At 36.3% G+C, this 22868-nt stretch overlaps 1 protein-coding gene across 1 annotated transcript in view; it reads left to right on the forward strand.

The window, feature by feature from the left end:
* Positions 1-22868, forward strand: part of ELP4 (elongator acetyltransferase complex subunit 4) — a 135206-nt gene that overhangs the window by 86313 nt on the left and 26025 nt on the right. The gene's annotated exons all lie outside the window — the stretch shown is intronic.

Below are 22868 nucleotides of genomic sequence, written 5' to 3' on the forward strand. Positions count from 1 at the left end.
TAATGGAATAAAATCTTTCAAAACAGCTCTCAGTGGCCCCATCCCTGTAAAAGCTGGGAAAACAAACAATTCATCTCTCATTCCTCTACCTGTTAAACATGGTGCACTATAGCTTTTAAAACCACGGAGAGTAGTTTCTAGTGAGAAATAAACACTTAAGCAGATAATGATCTAAGGGACAGCGTTGTCATCCTCACATGGATATTTGATCCATTGCTCTGTATAGCAGCAAAACCACAATTTATGCAAATGAGGTGAAACAGCCTCTGCATGTGTCAAAGTTGCAGATCAGAGGTCTTGGCATCATTTGTGGTTGCATCTATATGAAAGCCTGTTATTTGATAGCTGCACTTCACCACTGAATGTTGCCCTGTAAAGCAAGATGAGAAAATATCTAAATAATGTCTGTATTTCAAGATGCCTTCATTTGTGTTTATGTAAGTGCAAAAATATATTTGTGTAATGTGTAATAAGGATTTTAATAAATGCTCGAAAATGGATTTCTTAATATGCTCATTATGTTTCTGAGCCTGCTAATTCTTTAAGGAAATGAAGAAAAAATAATGAAATTATGTTACACAGGTACTTAATTTTTTTTATCTCTGATACTATTCTGGTAATTAATGTCTGGTTTATGCAAACTAGACAATATCTCTTACTGGACACATTACTGTCAAGAAAATATTACTTGCCTTAATTATCAGTAATGAAGCAGGGATAAGCTGCTCACTTAGATATAATATATCTAATGACCTTTTCAGCTAAAGGTTATGATGAAAGGTATCAGTTTCACAAATTAAGCCTCATTCAGTTTCTGGCCTTTGTCTAGATTAATGTTTGGAGGATGAGTTTTAAAGTCAGACATAAATTGTGTTTGGTGTTTAAAATTGATTTAGTGTCTTGCTTTTAGTACATCATTTTCTCTCATATAAATTACACCAAGCCTCATTTTTATCTTCATGTTTTATTATGAGAGCCAATAGTTAAGTCTAGTCTTGTCTTATTAACTGCTGCTGTATATTAACACAATGGTAACTGGCAGAGGAAAGCTTAAATAAGCATTTTAATGGGCAAGCATATAATGATTTTTTAAAGGCTTTTTTCAGTTAGGTTTGGTTTATAAAACTTTTTAATCAAAGTTTTTCTTTCCTAATTCTGAACATATTAACCAATTAAAAAAAATATAATCATTCCAAAGTGTTATTCTTGTTTGAGTGCATGACCTGGTTGGGATTCAGATCGGTTTTTTGGCTGATTCAGCAGTGAGATCAAGAATTAATGTAATAGTTTACTGGAGGATGAAACACCTCAGTAATGTTTAGGGAATTTTAGAATTCCAATGTGCATGAGTACCTTTGTGTAAGTTACATCTCCTCTTGTTGCTAATCCTGTTGTAATTCAGTGATATTGTGGTGCTATTGCATCCAGCGTGCTTGGTCTTGGGCGTTTGAATGTAATTTAGGGAAGATTCCAGATAAAGGATCACTTCTGTCTGTACTGGTATATGAAGGGAAGGTGCAGCAGGGTCACACCCAGCTGGATGTGCCACATTTACCATCCAGAGCTGCACACAGTGAGCAGAATGGCCGTGCATCAATTTAACCCTCAGCTCCCGTTCCTACGGCCAGCGTCTCAGGTGGCTCAGGATGTTCTCTCCTAAATAACTAAATCCAGTATGACCTGGATGCTCATGCTCATGAGTATGAGCTCTCCTAAATAGCCAAACCCATAGTAGCAGTTAGGGTGGATGTTTCTGAGCTCAGGTTTCAGTCCTTAATCTTCTGACACACCAGACTGGGAGTGACAGAGTCTTCAAAGCCTCCTGATTCCCTTGGAGGAGTGCAGCTCCTGTGTTGAGCAGGATGTTGGGACAGCTGCATCCCACCTTCCTCATGGTGGAACTGTCCTGCTGCTCTGTTCTCAGCCCGCTTAGTGTCCTTAACACCACGGGGGAGTCACAAAACATTGACTTTTAACAGAACTCTCCTCAGTCCGACTAGCAGAGATAAACCTGCCAATGATACTCAGATCCACAGCAGGATTTTGAACCAAATAAAGCCCACAGAGCTCAGGCTGAACTGAGAGGAGGGAGGACAAAGCCAATTGTTCCTTGGAAAGTCTGGGAGATATTAAATTAATTGGTGTAGCAAGAATTAATCAGCTGATGCTGATCTTACTTGTGTCAACCAAAGAAAAGATGAAGGGCCTGATGCAGAAGGCAGCAGCCCTGTTCTTCACATGAACGTGGTTTGTGGGAGAGCTCAGCCTGGACTGGGGGCAATCTGTGCTATTTCATTGAGATTCCATTGCTCTTCCATTCCAGAACAGGAATATTTTCCCTTTTCATAGAGTTCATTCCAGAGGTTTGCACAAACTGCTTTCCTTCTCACAGGAAAGAGGGAATATGATGAATGCTCATCCAAAGACTATGTTACTCTTTTTCCATGTCATAATAGAAGAATCTAAGTGGGACTACTTTTAAAATTGACATTTTAAAAATTTTAAGTGGCCACTTGGTTTTCTTTGGTTGGGTTTTTTTTACTTTTTTAATATGTCTCATTTTTCAAAAATGTTTAACCTAGTATGAGAACAACAAATTTATGCTTGATTTTTACTTCAATCTGTTTGATACAGAATTCTTTTAGACACAATCTGGATATTAGATACACAGATTATTAGAAAAACCACCCTTTGGACCACGACATTTCTTGAAATGATGTTAAGTAGTTAAACAGTAAGTGGGGATGTTAACAATGTGGTTATTAGGAAGACATCAGCAGTAAATGGAACTTAAAACATATTCTTTTCTGTCAAACACTCTTTTATTGTGCTAACAAACAGTGAAGAGCGGAATTAAAGTATAGCTACGACAAATTTAAGTGCTCTCAATAGTATGCCAAGATGAATTTAAGTCATTTATATGAACTAAAAGAACATTTAAATATATTCAAAAGCAAAGCAAATTTTTTAGAAGAATGTAAGCAGAACGGAAAGGAGAAGATATAGGAAAAAACCCACAATTTTTCAAGTAGAATAAATTGAAAACTTGTTGGATGAATTTAAAAAGTGGTAGCTTAATTATTAAGTGGATGTATACTTAGAGAGTGGGAAAATATCAAATGTATCTCATAATGTGAAATAAGGGAATAAGTAAAACAAAATACCTCTAATAATATATTGAAGCCATTTGTCTCAGTTCCTTCCACTTCTTCACTAATAAATACTTCATTCACATCTGCTGCTTTTCACATTCTTGCTGTGTGTTTTTACCCCTTATCACCTCTTCTTAAGCTGTATCACTGCCAAAATGCACAAATATTTATCAATAAATTCAGTGATCCTAATTGAAGGTAGGTGGCATGAACATCCGGGGGTGAGGAACGAAATTCCTAATGTTTTTGTGGATCTAAAAATCTCTCATGAAATCTCTCTCCCAGTCTTCATGGGGGATTAATTTTGCTTGTCCTTTTTCCCCAGGTATCTGTAATATAAATAAATATTTTATATTTTATGTTCTGAGTTCCTTGGACTGGTGTTTCAGTAGAATGTGACATTAATTGGCTTGAAGAGTTGAATGTGTATTTTCTAATCCCTGCTGCAAAGCAAAGCCTGGCTAATTGATCTCCATGTGGATTTACAAACCAAAGTCCATCCCCACAAAACATTTTCCGTTTGAGTTTTTGAGGTTTTTTGAGAGCTGGGAGAGAGATCCAACAAATGTGGAGAGACAAATAATGGTGAAACAAAGTTTTTCCAGAGTTAATTTTTGCAGAGCTGGTCACTAAACCAGGAGCTTCCCAGAACTATTCCTTGGTTCATTTCTTCATAGGGAAAAAAAAAGTCTTTGCTTTCTTCTGCCCTCATACCTGAAGATTCCCAGCAGAAGTTGTATATTATAGTTGGTATCAAAACCCTTGAAATTGTGCAAGAGCCAAACAAATTTGTAACTAGGCTGAACTACTAAAGCATGATTTTGTAAGTCTGAAAATGCCTGTAGAAGCAGCTCCATATTCCTTGGTGGGGCCTCCTCCTTTAGAATTAGCATCTTCACCACTTCAGTTTGGCCTCAGCTGAAAGTGTATTTACACATAAACTACAAAAATGATCTTTGATTTGATTTTTTTTCTTCTGTATTGTGTGAAAAACGTGGAGAAATGTGTGTGGAACTGGGTTTTTTTATTAAAAAAATTTTAATACTTTTTCCCTTCCAAAATTATACTCTATTACTTGAAGCCTAAAATGAAAGTGTGCTTCACTGGTGCCATACTAATCATACCTTTATGACTACATGTACTTAAAAATATAAGTTAGAAAGGGTCTTGATTAAATATTTTAAACAAGCCTTTATGATATTGTTCGAGCAATGTCAAGTGCAATTTTTATTTTAAAAGATTTTGTTGGAATTTAGTCTCTGAAAATATTAATAACAGCTTACAGCAGGTAGGCTATAAAATAACACTGTATGCTGTCTATTTAGTTTCTGGTTGAAAAAGCACAGCAGTACTTTAGTTCATTACCTTTGAAAAAAACAGTAACAAGATAATACAGCTGCCTCTGATTAAGATGTAAATTCTTTCTAATTAGAATGTAAATTCTTACATTTAAATGAAGACATCAATTGTCAGGATGCCATATGATATCTTATTCCACCTTGCCTGAATGAAGCCCTCACTGTTCATCTATGGCACTAAAATAGTTCTGCAATCCCTTTGTTCTCTGATTCTTGTAATATTCTCTCTTCATGTTCCCTTTACACATTGCTTTTGTTTGTTTTCCCCCTGCATCTGATATTGTTGTGTCTTGGGATTTTGCAGAAATTTGGAATGAAAATTGAGTTCAGTCAGTGCCAGTATTTGCTTGTGCCTCAATTACTTCTGCTGAATTTTCCTCAATGCAAATCAGGCAGGTTGCATAAAGTGGTGCATGTATTTGAAATAATTAATTTTCCGTAAAATGATGGATCAAGTCCAATCAACCTTCATAAAATCCAAATAAAAGAATAGAGAATTAGAAATTAATTAACATTTTGTGTTGCTAATACTTTATTATGCAGCCTAAACTATAAATAACAAGTTTTATTTTTGAGCATAACTTTTTCTTATGAACTGTTGATGATAACCTTTGACATAATTATCTTGTTAATAGATATTAGTGTGTTAACCTAAATTTAATGTCATGGAAGTCATTGTAAATTAGTAACATTTTAAAGCAGAAAATACAGGATGCAGAGAGTTTAAGAATTGACCCATTAATTAATTTTGCCTGTAAAGCTCTTCTGCAGAGTTAAGGCAATATATGTCCACCAGTTGATTTTAAAGTGTTTAATTTCAGTGTTTGATTCAACAGCCCATAATACTGAATCTTGTTGTCTGAGAGCAAGACAGTCTGGTTTCTTTCCTTTCAGTATGTATTTTTAATGGCATATTTCATGCCAATAAGACTCTGCTTATGAGACTTGGTAGTGACACCATTTTGGTGAAGTAACCAAATATTAAATATAAATGGCAAAAGGTTTTTTTGCTCTGTCATTAGATATGAATTTGTGGTACAAACAATATTCATCATGCCTTTATGCACACAAAGTTATAATTATGACCAAATTGTCAGTAGTAATAACAGTTGATGTGATGATTCCAGTTCAACTGATATGTCTCTATCACAGTTTTACTTAACATTTTAAATTTGAGTACCGTTGAAAAAGTTCTCATAGTAATAGTTGTATTTTCTCTCTGATCAGTGCTTACAATGAAATCTTGCATTGGAAGTATTGTCCTGGCTTTTTGCAACTGAGCTGTAGCAGGTATCATTTCATTATCAACCACAAAAACTGTTTGTTAGGGAGTCATAAAATAGACTATGATGTTGGAGTTTTTTAAGTTGTAACAAGCAGAAGGACTCAGTATGTTAGAAAAATATGACTTATTTATCCCAAACCTGTTATTTGCTTATGTAAGTCCTGGTTTAATACACCTGTAGTAATCTTATCAATACAGCAAGTAAAATACAGTTTTTCGAATCTTTTTTACTCAGTGAGGAGCTATAGAATATTATTATAACTTCAAATTGCAAGGTCAAATACACCACCTCTTCTCCTTAGAACTGCAAAATAAGCACAAAAGATTATTCCTGAGGAAGTTCCAGTCTGTAAAGGTTCCATCAGTGTGTTTGATTGATTCACAAGAGTTGGGGTATCTTTGGAATGATATCAAATGGTCAAGGGTTCTGAAGGATAATATGAATAACTTGGGCAAGTGATTTTGACAGTTTCAGCAAAAGAAATATTTTAAAATGGAGTTTATAAGCAACATCAAAATAGGCTGCATCATATACTGTCAACCTCAGTTCTGACATTTAAGAGGAAACGTGCTGAAATACAGAAGTATTTTATGTGGAGAGCTCACACTAAAATTCTGGAGGACTGTGTCTCCTCCTGTCTGCCTTAGAAGAAAATTTTCATAAACATGAAGATCTGCTGTTATGAAGGCTTTTTTCTCTTTATAGTCCTTTTAAAAAAATTTACTTGTACTAAAAACTGATGCATTTAGTTAAAGGAAATAGCAGGCCATCATCCTGAGGAGACTCATTTCAGTGGAGACTTACCAATAGCAGCTAAATATTGAGAAATTCCCCTGTATTTACTGAGAGAAAACAGATTGTTATGGGGTATAGAGTGGTTGTATTCCTCTCTGTGTGTACATATATCTGTAAATGTATGTATATATGTGTCTATGTATTCTAGGATGCCTTGGGTGCTATATTTCTATTTATACTATTCCAAACAGATAGTGGATTAGTGTCATGTTTCACAGCATATGTAATAATTCTCTTAGTGGGTGAAGAGGAAATAGCTGTGATCAGTTTGGCCTGGATATTGAAGTGGAAGGAAGTAAGAGACTTTTCATCCAATTAGACTAACATCTAAGAAACATGATACAGATAACATAGTAATAAAATAAATCTGTGTACTCAAATATTTTTGTGTGCAAAATGAGCTGAATGACTGTAGAAACTGAGCAGCTTCTCGCCTTTGAGGGGTTTACTTACAGAAATAACTATCCTTTACAAAAATTTTCCCTCTGTTGCTTTCTTTCCTCAAAATACCTTCTGGTTTATCCACAAAACAAAGAATTTTACCAATCATCTTCGCTCTTGCTTTTTTAATATTATAAGGTATTTTTGAATGAGAGAAGTAGCCAGTAAAAACTTAAAGTCCTATAAGCAGTCAAATTTTTCACTTTAAGAGTTTCTTTAACCACTTGATCTGTACCCAACCTGAGCAACTTTGGTTTGGAATACACAATAGGATGATGGTTTTAAACTTCCTTTCTGCAACACAGTGGTTTATCCTATGTGTCTTCTTCCTTCAGTTTATATTTTTGTCTTCTACTTTATTCTGCATTTCACTCAGACATTTTTCTGTAGCAAAAAAAATGTTATAACTGTCTGCCATTCACAATTCATTCTATTCATCAGTCTGAATTATCAGCAATGGAGAGAGAGCGATGGGGATTTGATGTGATGGTCAAAGAATCTGATTTTTTTGGGAATACCTATGCTTATATGCTATTTTAGGAATGCTAGTAATGTTTTACCACAATGATTGGGTTAAAAATCACATGAACTTATACATTTTAAACATCTCTTGCTTGCAGAAGTCTGATGTAATTTTATTTTTCTGGTAAATCCATCTGATTTTTTCTTCATGTAATCTTGATTTAATCCTCAAGGTTCTGTTTGCTCTTGCCAAGGCATCCTGTTATCAAATCTCTTATGCTAACCAGGTCTAAAGTCCATCATCTGTCTTGTGTGTCCCAATATGAACAATTTGACAATTCCTCATTCATCATAGACATGGCAAATCACATCTCTGGAGCTTTCTTCGCAATCCTAGCCTCTATTACTTCTTTTTTTGTGACAGCAATCCAAGACCTTCCAATAGCCTCCTGAGAGAGTATCACAAAGGCTGTTTAAAGTGTGAGCTTAGTAAGTTTGCAGAAGTAATCTTATTTATATCCTGCCATTGACTGGTTTTCACCTTCAGTAAGTTCTAGAATTGATCTACCTTTTGTGGCTAGCACAGTTTGTACACACAGATGTGAATTTCCTGATGTGACTGCAGCCTGCACTGCACACCTCAGGAGGAGGTGTCAGCAGAGGAGGTGAATTCCATTCTGAATTCCATTCTGAATTCCATTCCATCCCATCCTGAGGCACTCTCTGCTGCTGTCTCTTTCGGAACATCTTCCTTACAACCTGTCTTGCTCTGGATCTTTCCTCCTCATGTGGGATTTCTGACTATTCCTAAGACATAGCAATAGCAGTGGAGCCAAGTTTGCAGTGGTCTCTTTGCCAAGGCAAAGTATCCTGTCTATTTTATTTATTAATTTTGACTATATTGCATTCGTAGGGCTATCTTAAATCTTTTACATTACTCATCAGCATCAAGGTCATCTTCAGCTTTTAGCACTGCATTAAACCAAGATGTGTTCTTGCCAAAGTCCAGCAAGCTACTTCAAATTTGTATGTAAATCAAATTAGGCTCTTTTTTGTTTGTTTGTTTGGTTGGTTTTTGGATTTTTTTGGCTCCTGGTGCTATTTCACCACCACTTAAACTGGGGAGCAGAAGTGTTATTGTAAATTTTTACAACACAGGCTACACTTCGGGTTGAATGTCAGCCTATCTGTCAATGATGTGATGGGTTCAGGGGGTTGTTCTGAATTTTGAAATATCTAAATTCTCTGTGAAACAGTTTGACTTGTCTGCACCAAGTAACAGTGAGGCAGACTGCCAGAGTTTGTTGTACTAATCATTTGTCTCTACAGTTGGTGAGGAAACAAAGACATTCTGCCATATTAATGGGGAAACATCTGCCCTTCCAGGGAGAGAAGTCTGATTAAATAAAAGAGAATAACTTTTATTGTCAGGATAACTTATATTGTCAGGGTGGAGAAGGAGTGTGGGATAATTACTGGCAAATTATAGTCAGGTGTGGGGGTTCTGTGACATTTTTGGTCTTCTATTAATCTGTCCAGTTTTAGTGAAAATGTCAGCACAGACACAGACAAGAAGCCAAGCTTAAACTCTCAGTATAAGCTAGACCTACCAAAGAGATCTGAAATATTCAAAACTAAACTATTTTTAAAATAATTTGCTGTGATCTTATTATGAGCAGGATTCCCATTAGGAAATGATTAATATATTTTCTTTCCCTACAGTCAGAGAGGAAAACCTTTTCCTTCACATGCTGTATTATGCCTGACAAAATGAATTAAATGCATGTTTATGATAATTGTGTTATTCATTTTACTTAGCAGTGGAGAGGTGATGGAATGAGAAACAAATATTTTGAATAGATGTTTTCATAGAGTTAATGAAAGCAGTACTGAGTGTATGAATAAGTCATGGCAAAAACAGTTCAGACACTTATTTTGGACATACACAGCATTATTTTGCCTAATATGTACATTAGGCAGGGCTTTTGCTTATACTATGCTCTGAATATGTCATCAAAAAGCCTTCTTCTGAATAAACTTGCTTAAATTATGGATGCAAGGACCCAGCATATTTTAAAATAGGCTTTAAAGATATGCAGAGTGCAAGTGACATTGAAACACTTGTTATGCACCTATTCATTCAATTCGCTTTATTCATTTGTAAAAATTGAGAGATGGCTTCCAAATTGTGTATAAAAATGTTCAGGATAAATCAGTAAAATAGGCAGAGGCTTTGTTTATCATTTTGTTGGTGGTTTTTCACTCTTGTCTTAAAAAGAGGGAGCCACTTCAGTAATGCAGCTTCCACCAAATGGGGTATGCATCACCGATTTCCCCACCACCACCCATCAGACTGAGCCCATCACACTGAATTCTTGCTGTGAAAAAAGGAAGCAGCTTTATAATTGAAAGTAGGGATTTTTCTCACTAAATTCTGACCTGTGTGCAAATATGTGCAGCCTGACTTGAAGACCACTTTGCTAGAGAGCTGCAGTGCTTTGTGAACTTTAACATGAGCCATGTTTGTAACAGTGTAATTGTAATGATTCAAAAATCTGCCAAGCCTGAAGATAGAAGCTTATCTCGTCAGGTTGATAAGTAGTACAAATAATCAGATGTTCATTATTTGAAGTATATACAAAATAAATCATTTTGCACTAGAGAATTATGGGTGGCAGTTATTGGAAATTAAATATTGGTCTAGAGTAACAATTCCAAGTAGTTTATACACAGTTTTTAGCACTCAGATATGCTTGATTCCTAACTAAAAAGATGGTTGAGATCCCTAGGTGATTAAAAAGGTATAAAGCCATAGAAATGTGCAAGGAAGTGGTTGCATTACAGTGGCTTTGACTGTAAGTCACATTTTCACACTCACCTGTAAGTTGTACTCATCCAGCTCTGGGTGATGTTGAGAAAATAATATCCAATTATTTTCAAGGTCCTAGTGAAAAAGGTGATTCCCTGCACCTCATTCTGTCTCCCCCGTCCTGTGGGGTTCTCAGCTGATTTCTTGTAAAAAATGGGTTCCACACAGAGGAGTCCTTTTCTTACAGGTATCCCCTTAAATTTCTGCTTCATGGTGTGTAAGGCATATGACATCTTCACACCGAATTTCAGAGCTCTGCATTTAAAAATTCAGATCCATTTTGCTGCTCTGGCTGATAAACCTTTATTCATTCAAAAGACCTCTCACAACTGGTTTTACCCTCGACATGAAATAATGATATGATAAAATTACTTAAAAGCAATCTGGGCCATTAAACTTTAGCTGTTTCCATTAATGCATTCCAGATATGGACTGCATTTGTTGTCCTGTACATTTTTGGGTTGTGCTTATGGAATTAGAAGAAAAGTTCCTAGTATTTCATTTCCACAGCAGTCAGAGATGTTTTAATTTCTTTACTTGGTTTATTCTGCTGGGGTTCTCCACTGCTCCAGCCATTTGAGCAGTCTAAGACCAATTGTCTGTAATCTGGCATAGAAGAAAAGCAGATTAAAATGTCTTTTTTACTACTTCAGAGATCAACCAAAACAGAATGGGGGTTATTGTGGAATTATTTTTGTGCAATCATTTGTTATAAATTCAGATAAATAATTACCTACATCCCTGTTAATGAGCAAACCAGAGAGATACTTAATTTCCAAGAGCATGTTTTGCCCCTTCATATGGGAAATACAGTATAAAAATATATATGTACCTATGCTGCTGAACGAGCTTAGATAGTATTAATTATATATTCAAAATAAAATTAAAATTTCTTTCACAGAAATGTTTTGTGTTTTGATCCTGGGTGAATCTTAACACAAACAGAGATGATCATGCAGCTATACATAGTCAATTTAAAAGCTGACAGAATAATTCATGCATGTGTGAGTTACCATATAATATACAAATCTCAATGAAACTCTCTTTTTAAATGACCCACCTATATATGCTGAATTACTGATCTGTAATAATTTTGCTGCTCCATAATAAATTGCTACCATAGAAACCTCATAGTGCTGTGGAACAGCATCCTCTCTGATCTCAGCCAAAAACATACTTCCAGGTACAACTAACTGAAGAGAATTTAATAAAAAGTTTGGGAAAAGCAGCAAAGTTCATCCATTTATTATTCTTTATGGGGTTTTCCTTGTTGTTTTTTGCAGTACTAAAGTGATGTTCAGTTACACAATTTACACAGTGCTATGGCTTTGTTGTTATATTTATTTAACATATAGAAGGCATTAATTATGGTCCAGAAGTCCAGCTGGGAGCATCCCAGTGGGCAGGAAAAGGGAGATGCTGTTTTTGGAAGTGAGCACCAGTAATCTGAGAAGTGCTAAAAGGTGTGGTTTTAGCAATCCCTTAAGTATTTTCTCACCTTCCCACATGCATTAAATTTCAGTTGTTACCTCGCTCTGGCTGTCTGTTACAGTAAGCATTAAAGTTAATGATTCTTCTTGAAAGTGGAGCTTTTCTATTCATGGGAGCTATGTTTTCCTAAAAAAAAAACAAACTGATGTTGGTGATGGCAGAGCCACCTTAACCAAAATGCTGATCCAGAATATTTTTCATAGATGCCACAGGCACTCTTCATGAATCTGTATTTTGTCAAGTTTTTGATTTCTTGGCTATTTCTGGGACTGTTCAGGATCTCATATGAAATGTGTGCTGCATTTTGAAGATTAAATATTTCTCTCACTGTCTTTTAGAAGAGACCCTGGGAGGAGGAGGTGGGATATTTTGGAACAGTTTTCTTGAAGTGATTTCCATCTACAAATTGTACCAAATTTCCAAGGAGCTCATCTGTCATTTGTACACATCTAAAGGAACTGTCTGTATTTACAAGTACTGAGTATCTTAAAAGCAGTGAAATGTGATGGCTACTTCATACTGCCATTTTTTCAATATCTTCATTAGAAAAGTCGACTAATTATCATTATCTCCTATGAACATTAGGTCATTCTAGCAGATCCTGACCAACAGGTGAATTTTAATTTTTGATATAGTTAACAGTAAGTTCAGCCATTGATGCTCTAAATAAACTATGTATTTGAAAATCCATTAGAATCTTTTAGGAGCATGTAGTGTCTTTCTTAACACAGTCTTATCAAAAGAAAAACCAAAATAACTGTTTCTATTATTTTAAAATAGCAAACTCTTCCTAATGAATTTGCTTTTTATCTAAAGTGACTTTGAAATATAATTCTTAAAAAAATATGTTCACCTCTACTTTGAATCTGCTGTGGTGAGGAAAAACCAAATACAAACTTTTCTTACGTTTTTCTGATTTGATGCAAGTTACTCTTTGCATTTAGTTGGAGTTGCAGGTCCTGCAGGTAAACTCTGCTCCTCACTTTTGAGACCTTATCTGCACAAAGCACTCCTTTAGCTTTGTACGTCAGATGTGACATGTCTTGATCCCTGTAAGGACAGGGGCACAAAATAATGCAAAGTGAGCTGAAGCAATCTCTGTTTCCCGTGGGTCAGTGGGTGTTCCCTTGTGCTTCTCCTGTTTCCTTCTCTTTATGGCTTCCACTGTACATATTCTTTTCATTGCTCACAGGTGCCAAACCTATTTTGGATGGTCTTTCCCACACATCCAACATGGAAATGAGATACCTGCATTTTTGTACTATTAAGATAAGCAGGGGAATGTTCAGTGGTCACTAAACTGGCTGTGCCAAAATAATTGTGATCTTGTCAACGCTTCTGACTATATTTTACAAGCCCTTCACTATAATGGTAATAATGAAATTATTTTTAAAACAATCACAACGGAGGCCGAAGAAGAAATGGCAAAATTTGGCAATATGTCATATATCCTTACACAACACTTTGTGCCTACTCTCCTGATCAGTTTTTCTTTATTTCCAAGGGTTAGGGGGATAAGAGGAGTGAGGACACACTCTTAAAGGGCCAGCAGGGAGTTATCATGCCCACACATAGTGCTGCTGATCCTACTTCATCCCTCTAACTGCTGTATTTTCATTATGAGCTTGGATTCTGTTTCCCTCTTTCTTACAAGGATGTTGCAGTTCTTTATTCTTCACTGACAGCTGGCAACAGGTAATGCTGGCTGTTATTTTGTTCAGTCTAGTCAAGCACATTCATTTCCAAGTATAACCATGTTTTGTTTGCTGTATTTTGTTCTTGGGGTGGTTGAATGCCATCCTTGGAAAGATGTGCATTGAGCTACCATTGAATAAGTGCCTTGCCTTCGGCATTCATGAGTAAATTCTGTAGTTTTTGTTTCAAGCCTTTGACATGTCATCAAGTGTAAATCTATTCTAATGCCAAAATCCCTCTTGATGTCTGATGCCAATCAGGAGCTTTTCATCTTGAAAAAGGTAGTGAATAATTTGCCCTGTGGATATTCCACAGACACCATATATGGCAAGAAGCAAAGAGAGGGGAATCCCATACCCATTTTTTAAATTCAAATAATCATGTTCAACCAGTTTGCTTTCCTAAATACCATTGGTAGTCTGGTACATTTTCTCGCTTTCAAGTGAATATTGAATACTTGTCTAATTTGCATATTTTCGATGTGTGGAAACAATATGCTCTTTCTGTTGCAGTATTTTATTTCATGAGCAGTAGCCAACATGCTGTAATATGTGAATTATATTACATTTGTTATTTTAATAGGAAGGTCAAATCTTTTACCTCCTTCAGCTTCATTAGTGTTTCTTTATTAAAATAAAAAAAAAGGGGAACGAAAAGGCATTTGCTATATAGGAAGGTCAACATTTTCTTTGTGAACACAGTTTGTACCCATGATTTTGAATTTCAATGAACTGTAAGCCCAAAGAGTGTTGAATTAAAGGCATAAAACACTGTAGTTCACTTGAGAGCTCAAAAGTATGTAATTTCTTTCCTTAGAAAGGAAGCCTACTGAAAACCTAATGAATGTGTTTATGTACTTGAATGGCACTCATATAGTTTATACTCAGAAGAAAGAAGCAAGTAGAGCTTTGTATTTAACTTCTTTTCAGCCTGAAATATTACAGGATTTTAGAGTGCAGAAACTATTGTGATTACTTAATCTGACCCCCTGTGCAATGCAGGTCATGATACTTTGCACAGTAATCCCTGCACCGGGGCAGATAAATTCTTCATCAGTGGGCAACATCTTGTTCTGAGTTTGATTGGTTTAAGCTGCCACCTCATCCTAAATCTCATATTGGTAACGTTAATAATAGCAATACTGTGAGGTATTTTCCTTATAATTTGTAATAATAATGTTGAATCCTACACCTCAAGTTACTCAGAATTCTTGCATGTCTTAATTAAACTCTAAGATACCATTATTTTAAAATGACAAGTCATGTATAAAATTTCCAATGTAGTTAATCAGGAGTAGAATTTAAACTCATAATCTTCTGCTTTAACTAATAAATCATAAAAACACTCATTAGTTGAGTCACTAACCAGCGATGATTTTAGGCTGAAAAATCTAATCATAATTAGGGTAAGTTAATTTTGTCAGGTTTAAGAATTGCTTGAAATGACAGTGAACCCACACTGATATTTTAAAGATCTTCGCTATTTCAGATCAGTGTTTTAAGTTCCCATTCTGAAATCTTGGGGAGTCCTGCTGTGCATGCATGGACTGGTTCCATGCCAAAGACATCCCAAAGAACTTGAACAACTGTGTTTATACAGGAGATCATGCAGGTTTTATTTAACTGCACCATGCTTTCAGGAACAAAACACAATAGCTGCCCAAGCCCTCAGAACTGAAAGTTTATTTTGGAAAAATGTGGAAAAAATATTTTATCTGAATAGAATATCTGTTATCATTAAATTAGGCAAAGATTAACTTTTTATCAGGGGCAGGATTTTGCTAGGTCAGGGTTAATAGCTGACATCTTCAAAAACAGACTCTGGTTCCCTGTGACAGCTGAACTCTAAATCTTGTATCTCATCTAAAAGATCCCACAGCAGGACAGATAATCTGACCCCTAACTACCAAAAGGAACCAATATTGCATTTTCCACTGGGTTTTCTCCTTTTTGCTAAACTGGTCACCTACTCTCAGTTAATGCCAGTGCTTGTGACAGCCTTGGTGTCTGTAGAGACAAACATGGATTTAGCAATGGGGCTAAATGACTGCAGCAAAATGGAAAATACTGTGTGTGTCCTAAGTCTGATCTCTCCAGGAATAATTCAATGCTAAGGCTTTACAGGAAGCAATGTGCAGTATCTCTCTGCACTCAAATATTTCACCATCCTGCTATTTTTTGTGTTTGTAATGGTGGTTCTTGTGGTGTGGTCAGCCAGGGGCTGATGGTAGGCGCCCATAAATATAACAAATACAACAAGCAGATGATCTTTGCTCTTTGCACACACCTGGCAGAGAACGAACACATAACTCACAGGTACAAAAAAAAATCAGGAGTCAACACCAAATGCCATAATAATGCCATTAGTCATGTTTTGTTTGGTTTATTTGGAGGAAGGGGAACATAAAATATGAGCTAAATGAAGACAAAGCCAGGAAAAAAACCACTGAGCACAAGAAGTGGGATAACAGGGAGGATCACATAGGTGGGAAGTGAAAATGAGGTGGAGAGTGAAAAAGAGAGAAGGCTGGAACAAACTGCAGAGAAACAGAGAAATCCTGGCCAAAATTATTGGACATTTTCTTCTTGTTTGAATCTCCCCCTTTGGCTGCTTCTGCTGGGGTCTAGCTCAGTCTGGCTAATTTGTTCCCTTTTTGCTCTCTTCTTGGGTGGGATGTGCACTTATGTGGGTCTAGAAAAAGAGTCTCTGGTTTGGCTGCTTCAGCTAAAATCCAGCTTCTCGTTTCTGATAACTCTGGTTATCAGAATATATACATCTAAATATATTCATAACTCTGAATATATTTAGGTGAATATTTAATATAAATAGATTACAATTAAATGTATTTATAGATTACAATTAAATGTATTTAAGATGTTATTATTAAATATATGTTATGTAAATATATTTATATTTGTATATTTATTTATATATATATTTGGGGGTGGGTAGGAAGCATTACCTCATCTCTCCTTGGTTTGCAGTCTCCAGAGCTCTCCATACACCAAAAAATTCAGTTTGGGCTCTGTACTCACCCAAGAGTGTGTCTATCATGTCTAGTGAAAGTGAAATGGAAGAGTATCAAATGCACTGAGGATTAGACTTGTTACCCTGAGGATTTATTTGGCAATGAATCATTTATTTACTGCTGTGTTAAAATTACAGTTGAATCTTGATTGAGTCTGCACCCAACTTTCCATTCTTGTGGCAAGCTACTGAAAATATCATGGCAAGGCAAATCTGGCATGAAATGAATTCCTTCAACTGCTTTTAGCCCTGTAAGTCAGGGATATTTCATACAGTTAATAACATGAAAGTGGCTTTTCTGTTTAACCTGGTACATTTTTACATGCTGTTTTCTTTCTGACAGAATCTATTGCAGAAACATTCAGCCACCCTTCCTCCGTAGTAGCTTTGAATGGGATCTTTGCTTCCAGAAACTTCTGTTGAAAAAGTCTGAACTGTAAAAAGTTTAGAAAGATTGAACTGTGGAAGGTGACTTCAATAAAGACAGACCTACAACTTTTACACTTCAGACCTCAAGCATGTCACCAGTAGTTAAAATCCTGGATCACTTTAGCTTTATCATCCATTTTGCCAAAAATCAGAGTAAATTAGACTGGGCAGAAATCTGGTTTTCTTTGTCTGGATTTCTGCCAATGTTTTGATAGGAGCATCCAGGAGATCTTAAATCACAGCACTGGGGAAAATGGAGTTTCTGAATTGTGGCTGAGAACCTCAGTTATTGGGCCATTCTCTGTTGGGGTAGTGCATTGGGTGGATTTATTGGAGAGCAATGTGGGTATGTGTGAAAAGTGAACAGCGTGATGGTGGCTCGGAACCAAACCAGGAAAATAAATTTATTAAAATAATAAAAAGTGAAGGTGCCTGAGATGAGCCTGAGGCGTAAGTAGAGAATGTAGGAAAAAGAGAATATCCAGAAGTTAATGGTTTTGAAGTGGAAAGGTAGATTGTGAACAGAAGGAAATAGGAGGAAACTGTTAGATTTCCTTGGTCTGGAACATTTGTGTGGCTGTTTTACAAGTATAATGAAATGTAAATATATATTTATATATTTATAGTTCTCACCATCATATAAAATAACTTCATAAAAAGAAGTCAAATAATTCCTTTTTTAAAAACTTATTTTTAGCACTTGATTCATCAGATAGATCTACTTCCCTGAGTCCACAGATCAGATCTGGGCTCCCAAGATGCAGATTCCCACTTGTAGGCAGGCTTGGCTTCTCAAAGTGACTGTGATGGAGCTGCAGCCAGGGGAACTGAGCATGGACACATCTGAAACGTGGCTGCAAGTGTTTTGTTTGGATTCTTTCGTTTTCCCTGCCCTGCTGCAGGAAAAGAACATCCTGAGAGCCCTCAGCCTCCAGGAACACCGAGCTGCTGCTAAAAACAATTCTAGGCAATGGTTGCTGGGCAATCAGCCACCAGGTAAACTGAGATCCCTTGGCTTTCCCATGCTTACCTTGATTAATGATTTAGCTAGTCATAAAATACAGTGTTATTTATAGTTTAGATAGAATGCCTAATGTTTTTCCAGGGGAAATAAAACTGTGTGTCATCTGTAAAAGCCTTCCTTCTGGTTCAAATAGGCTGAAGTTCATATTATAAATATATTTGATATAAATCTCTATTATGTTTTAATGGCAGAACCCTTTACATTTACTAGGACAAATAATGCAGGAGGTACCAAAGGTGACATAATTTTTAGTTCTTTTGGTTAACACTATGAATTATTTTGAAGAGAAGCAAATGCCCTTCTTGTCGATTACTTGTTTGCAGTGATAGTGAGATTTGATCCAGGTTTGGTCAGCATTCACAGGCAGCTTTCCATGTGCTTACAGGGAAGGATTGGCTCTGTTTCTTACTCAAAACACTATTTTAAAAAAGCAAACTGTCATGTTATAGGAAATACTTCTCAAAATTATTTTATTCTTTGGTTTAGCCACACAGTATCTAAATATAATATTTTTGATAGCAAAAGGTGGAGTAGTTTTTTTTCCAACTGAGCAGAAACATTCTCTCAAAACTAATATCAATATGCCAAGGTAATGCCATTTGAACAAATCCCATTTGAACAGCCAAAACCATCTTTACCAAGTTCTATAAATATACTAAGAAATAGGAGAATGGCAACCTCATACATGAGACACAAATTGCCTTCAAAGTGTCCATGTAAATTTTCCCACAAAAATATGAAAGTGACATTCATTCACAATGTCAGAAGAATATTATTTTTATGCTTTGGTTCTACAGGCTTAACACATGCACTAACTTCTTTATGATTTGTTCTGTCTTAGGGCTATTTTCAGTGCAATCTTTTTATGGGGCTGTATTATGTACAAAAATATAGTTTTCTTGACATAAAGCATATGCTCATAGGACCATAAAAATGCTCCTTCTTTTGGGTGCCCAGGACCAATTGATAATATCTAAATGATTAATTGAGAAAAAAAATATTTCTAAGTTAGGAAAACAGACTGAAAATTACCTCTTTTTAAAAATTATTCTTTCTTGTCAGAGACCAAGAACAAAGTTTAGTTAGGCAGCTTAGCTAGCTAAATTTGGCTGGATTTGTGGCATTGCAGTGCTGCAGCTGCACAATGCAAACAGATATGTATATGTATCTGTGTAAATATATATATATACACATATAAAAACTATTATATATAAATAAGATATATGTAAACTCTTTTACAACCTTTAGAATAAAAAGATTGGCTACTCTAAATCATTCAGTTTTACATCTCTTACAGCTTGCTTATCTACTTCCTTAAAAAATTTGCGACAATGTGCAAACACTTTTAAGGCAAAGTCGTTTCTGTGAAATAATTGCACTGGAAATGGATGATATGCTGAAGAAAAAGAAAATGAGAAATAACAAAAATCAAGTAGGCAATGATTTGCATATACTCCTTATTTTTTTTCCCCACAGTTAAGCACTATGTTGTCACTAGAAATTTAAAAATCCTTAATGATTTATTTGTTCCTCCCTGTACAGAGAGCAGATATCTATTGAACCAATGTTGTAGAACTGCCTGATAGCTTTCAGACAAGTAGCAGTAGTGGAGAGTTTGAAGGTCAGGGAAGAGCAATTCCTTTTCATCACGGATGAAATTCTGCCTTTGACTTTCCATTGCAAAGCACTGAAGACCTGAAGAATTACGTGTTTTAATATTTTATAGTGGCACCATTATTTCATATAAGCAGTTTTGCATTTGACATTTGTCATCAAACAAAATCTATTAATAGCCTAGGCATCAGATTCTTCTTGTGGTTGAAAGTTTTCACTTTCTCCATGATTAACCAAAGCAGCTGGCCAGGATTGTTCCAGCTAAGAGAGAAAGTCAGTAGTGAAGTCAGGAGTTCCTCAATAATCTTGTTTCATCAGTTACAAATTGACATGGTATCTTCTTTAATTCTGCTTTCCAGAGGAAAAAATAAAGAATCTGTGCCTTCTTTCTAAATACACTGGGCTTGGTTTGCATCAAAGGAACACCTGAATTCTTCACTCTTTAGCAAAAGGGCAGCACATGGAGAGCACTCATCTGTCTACATGCTTACCCTGTGAAGGAGGGTGTTACTTAATGAATCCTTCTTTCAATGAACTTGACCTAAGCGATGCCTTCAGGAGCTAGGACAGAGGCCAGATGGAGTTAAGAGGAATAAAGTGGATATTTATTGAAGAGCCTTCAAAGGCCACACCCTGGCAATACTGGAGCCGTGGCTCTGCCTGGATGGCTCCAAGATGGGAGCAAAAGAGGTCTCGGTCATGAGATCTCACATTTTTATAAGTTTTAGCCCATTTGCATATTGGAGCTAAATGTCCAGTTCCAGCTGCAGCCCCTGCAGTCCCATCCTGCTTGTTTTTCTCTCTGCAGCCCACGGGGTTTGTGCTCTTGGGCTGAGATTTGGATCATTTGTCCTTGGTGCCCAGCTGGAGCAGGAATTGTTTTGTCTCCCTGCTCTATGCACAGAGCTCACCATGCCCTGATGTGAAGCCCAGACCCACACACTAAAGCAGCACAGAATGTGAGAAATAGAAAAGCCAAACCTGAGGCATCATAAAAAACAAAAGACAGCAAAACCTCTGCTGAGCTATGTGGAATTAAGGGTTGGGTACTTACATCCCATAAACTGCAGAGAAATAAAATTTACTCTTTTTTAGCTGTGGAGTCAGAGCAGTGAAGCTGCAGAACCTATTTCATGCTATCTCAACGATTCTTGAATGCAATTTCCTAGAAGTAAGACTTGCTGAGCACCATTTGCTGTCAGGAGGTTTTTCCTGGTGGCTGGAGGAGCCACCCCTCCTTCTGCTGCCTGTCAGGGGATCCACAGCCTCAGGTTTTTGCCACAAGCATATGATGCTCCCAGTGGGAGCACTGCTGTCCCGGGAGGAATTTGGCCTCAGTGACATTTCCATTGGCATCCTGCACTACCGGTGGCTCTCAGGTTGGGCAGCAGTACCAGGAGCCTCCTCTCCTGGTTATGCAGTTATATAAAACTTACAGGTCACACACTTCATGCTTGACAGCAGACCAGGTCAGTAGCTTGCTTTTCTGGGTTCCTGTTCAGCATAAGTTTAACAGGCTGAAATGAAGCTTTTGCAGAGCAGTTCAGGCAGAGTTCGTTGGCAGTTTCTGTGCTGAAGTTGTCTAGCAGTTCATCTGAGAGCATCCTGGTTCTAGCTCTTGTGAAGAGCCAACATTTGAGGGATCAGCTCCAGAATCCCCTCAACCCAGATTAAAAGTTTGAAATTGGGCAAAGAATACTGTCAGGTGGCCAAAGCTGATTGTGAAAATCATTCCTGTTGAGTTGTAAGATTATGAACTTGTGTACCAGCAGCAGCAGCAGGAGCCTGGCATCTGAACTCTTGAGTTTTATCTGCTCAGAGCCTGCTTCAGCCTGTGGCTGAAGGTTTTCGGAAGAGCTGGTCCCTTGTCTGCCTTCAACAACTTCTCCTGCTTTTGTTTGTCAATATAACATTTAGAACATGCCAAGTTAGTAAAGAAACTTTAGCAAAAAGGTTGGGTTTTAGGGTGTATTTATTTGCAGGTTGATTTTTAGAGTGTATTTATTCGTCTTGGAGTTCAGTGTGGTAAGACTTTTAAGTATTTTCAAATAGATTGGATTTTATTTTCAGTGTAGTAAGAATTATAAGTATTTTCAAATAGTTCAGATTTTATTTTTAGAGTAACAGTTTATAAACAAAGAGAAAGCATACCATAAATCTAAACTCCTATGTATGCAATGCAAAAGTTATCTGCTAGCAGAGCTTTCATCTAGCTTAAGTCTCCTCAAAAATGTCTTGAAATTCTGCAAATAAAATGGCGTTATTTAACAATAATTAAATCATAACAAGGAAAATAATTTTAAATAATATCATTTGTGATCACAGTCCTAGAGAAATGGTACCTCAAAGTGGTTTCTTACACAGAAAGCATTTTCTACATGCAATAATATCAAAAAACAATTAAAGTAATGATCTGATTTGAGACACAGGCCATAAAATAACCCATAGCTGTGTTCTTCAAATTTCCTATAAACTGTTTTAATCATGTCCATCTTTTCTTTTTTCTCACATGTCATACTTGAAGAAAAAGCAAATTGAACCAAGTCCTTACCTCCAGCATAAATTGGTATTATTGTTCTTGTCTGCTGGTAAATTTGAGAAATTAATAACTTTAAGGTGACTTTCAAGTAATTGGTTGACAGAAATTTATGTGCAGGGTAAAGGCCACAAGCTTTCATGACTTTGGGTCATACAGATTAGGGGCTTCTTGGAAAAAGAGAGAAACATATCTTGATTTTGTGGGTAATTTTCTGCTTTTATAATAACCCATATTTTAATGCAAGTACGTGAAAAATATTCAATTGGACAAAATAATGCTAAAGTAATTTTGAACAGAGACCAAATTATCATTTCTGTTGTTCTTAATTTTGTTTTAGAGAGACAAATTAGGTGTTTGTGTCTACTTTTAATGAGGCAGATGTCTTAATTTCATTATCCTTGTGTAATCTCTTCAGTTTCATTCCCTTTACTTGCTTTGGTTATTTGTGGAGTAGAATAATTCCATTTTCTCTGTTCAAATTTCTGTGCAGGGTCTCTCAACATAATCCTGAGAGGCTTCTTTACCTTGAAAGAAAAGAAATCCATGGAAGTTTGGTCCAGAAAACTTGGGCTGCCACTTCAGCTTCCTAGGAAAGCCTGAGGAATAAAGGGTACATGAAGGCAGCTGTTGAGAGATTCATGCATTACAAAATAGTATTAACATGGATGGAGGTGAAAAGGAGTGCA

This window comes from Passer montanus, unplaced genomic scaffold (assembly GCF_014805655.1).
Source record: "Passer montanus isolate IOZ18808 unplaced genomic scaffold, ASM1480565v1 scaffold54, whole genome shotgun sequence".
NCBI lineage: Eukaryota > Metazoa > Chordata > Aves > Passeriformes > Passeridae > Passer > Passer montanus.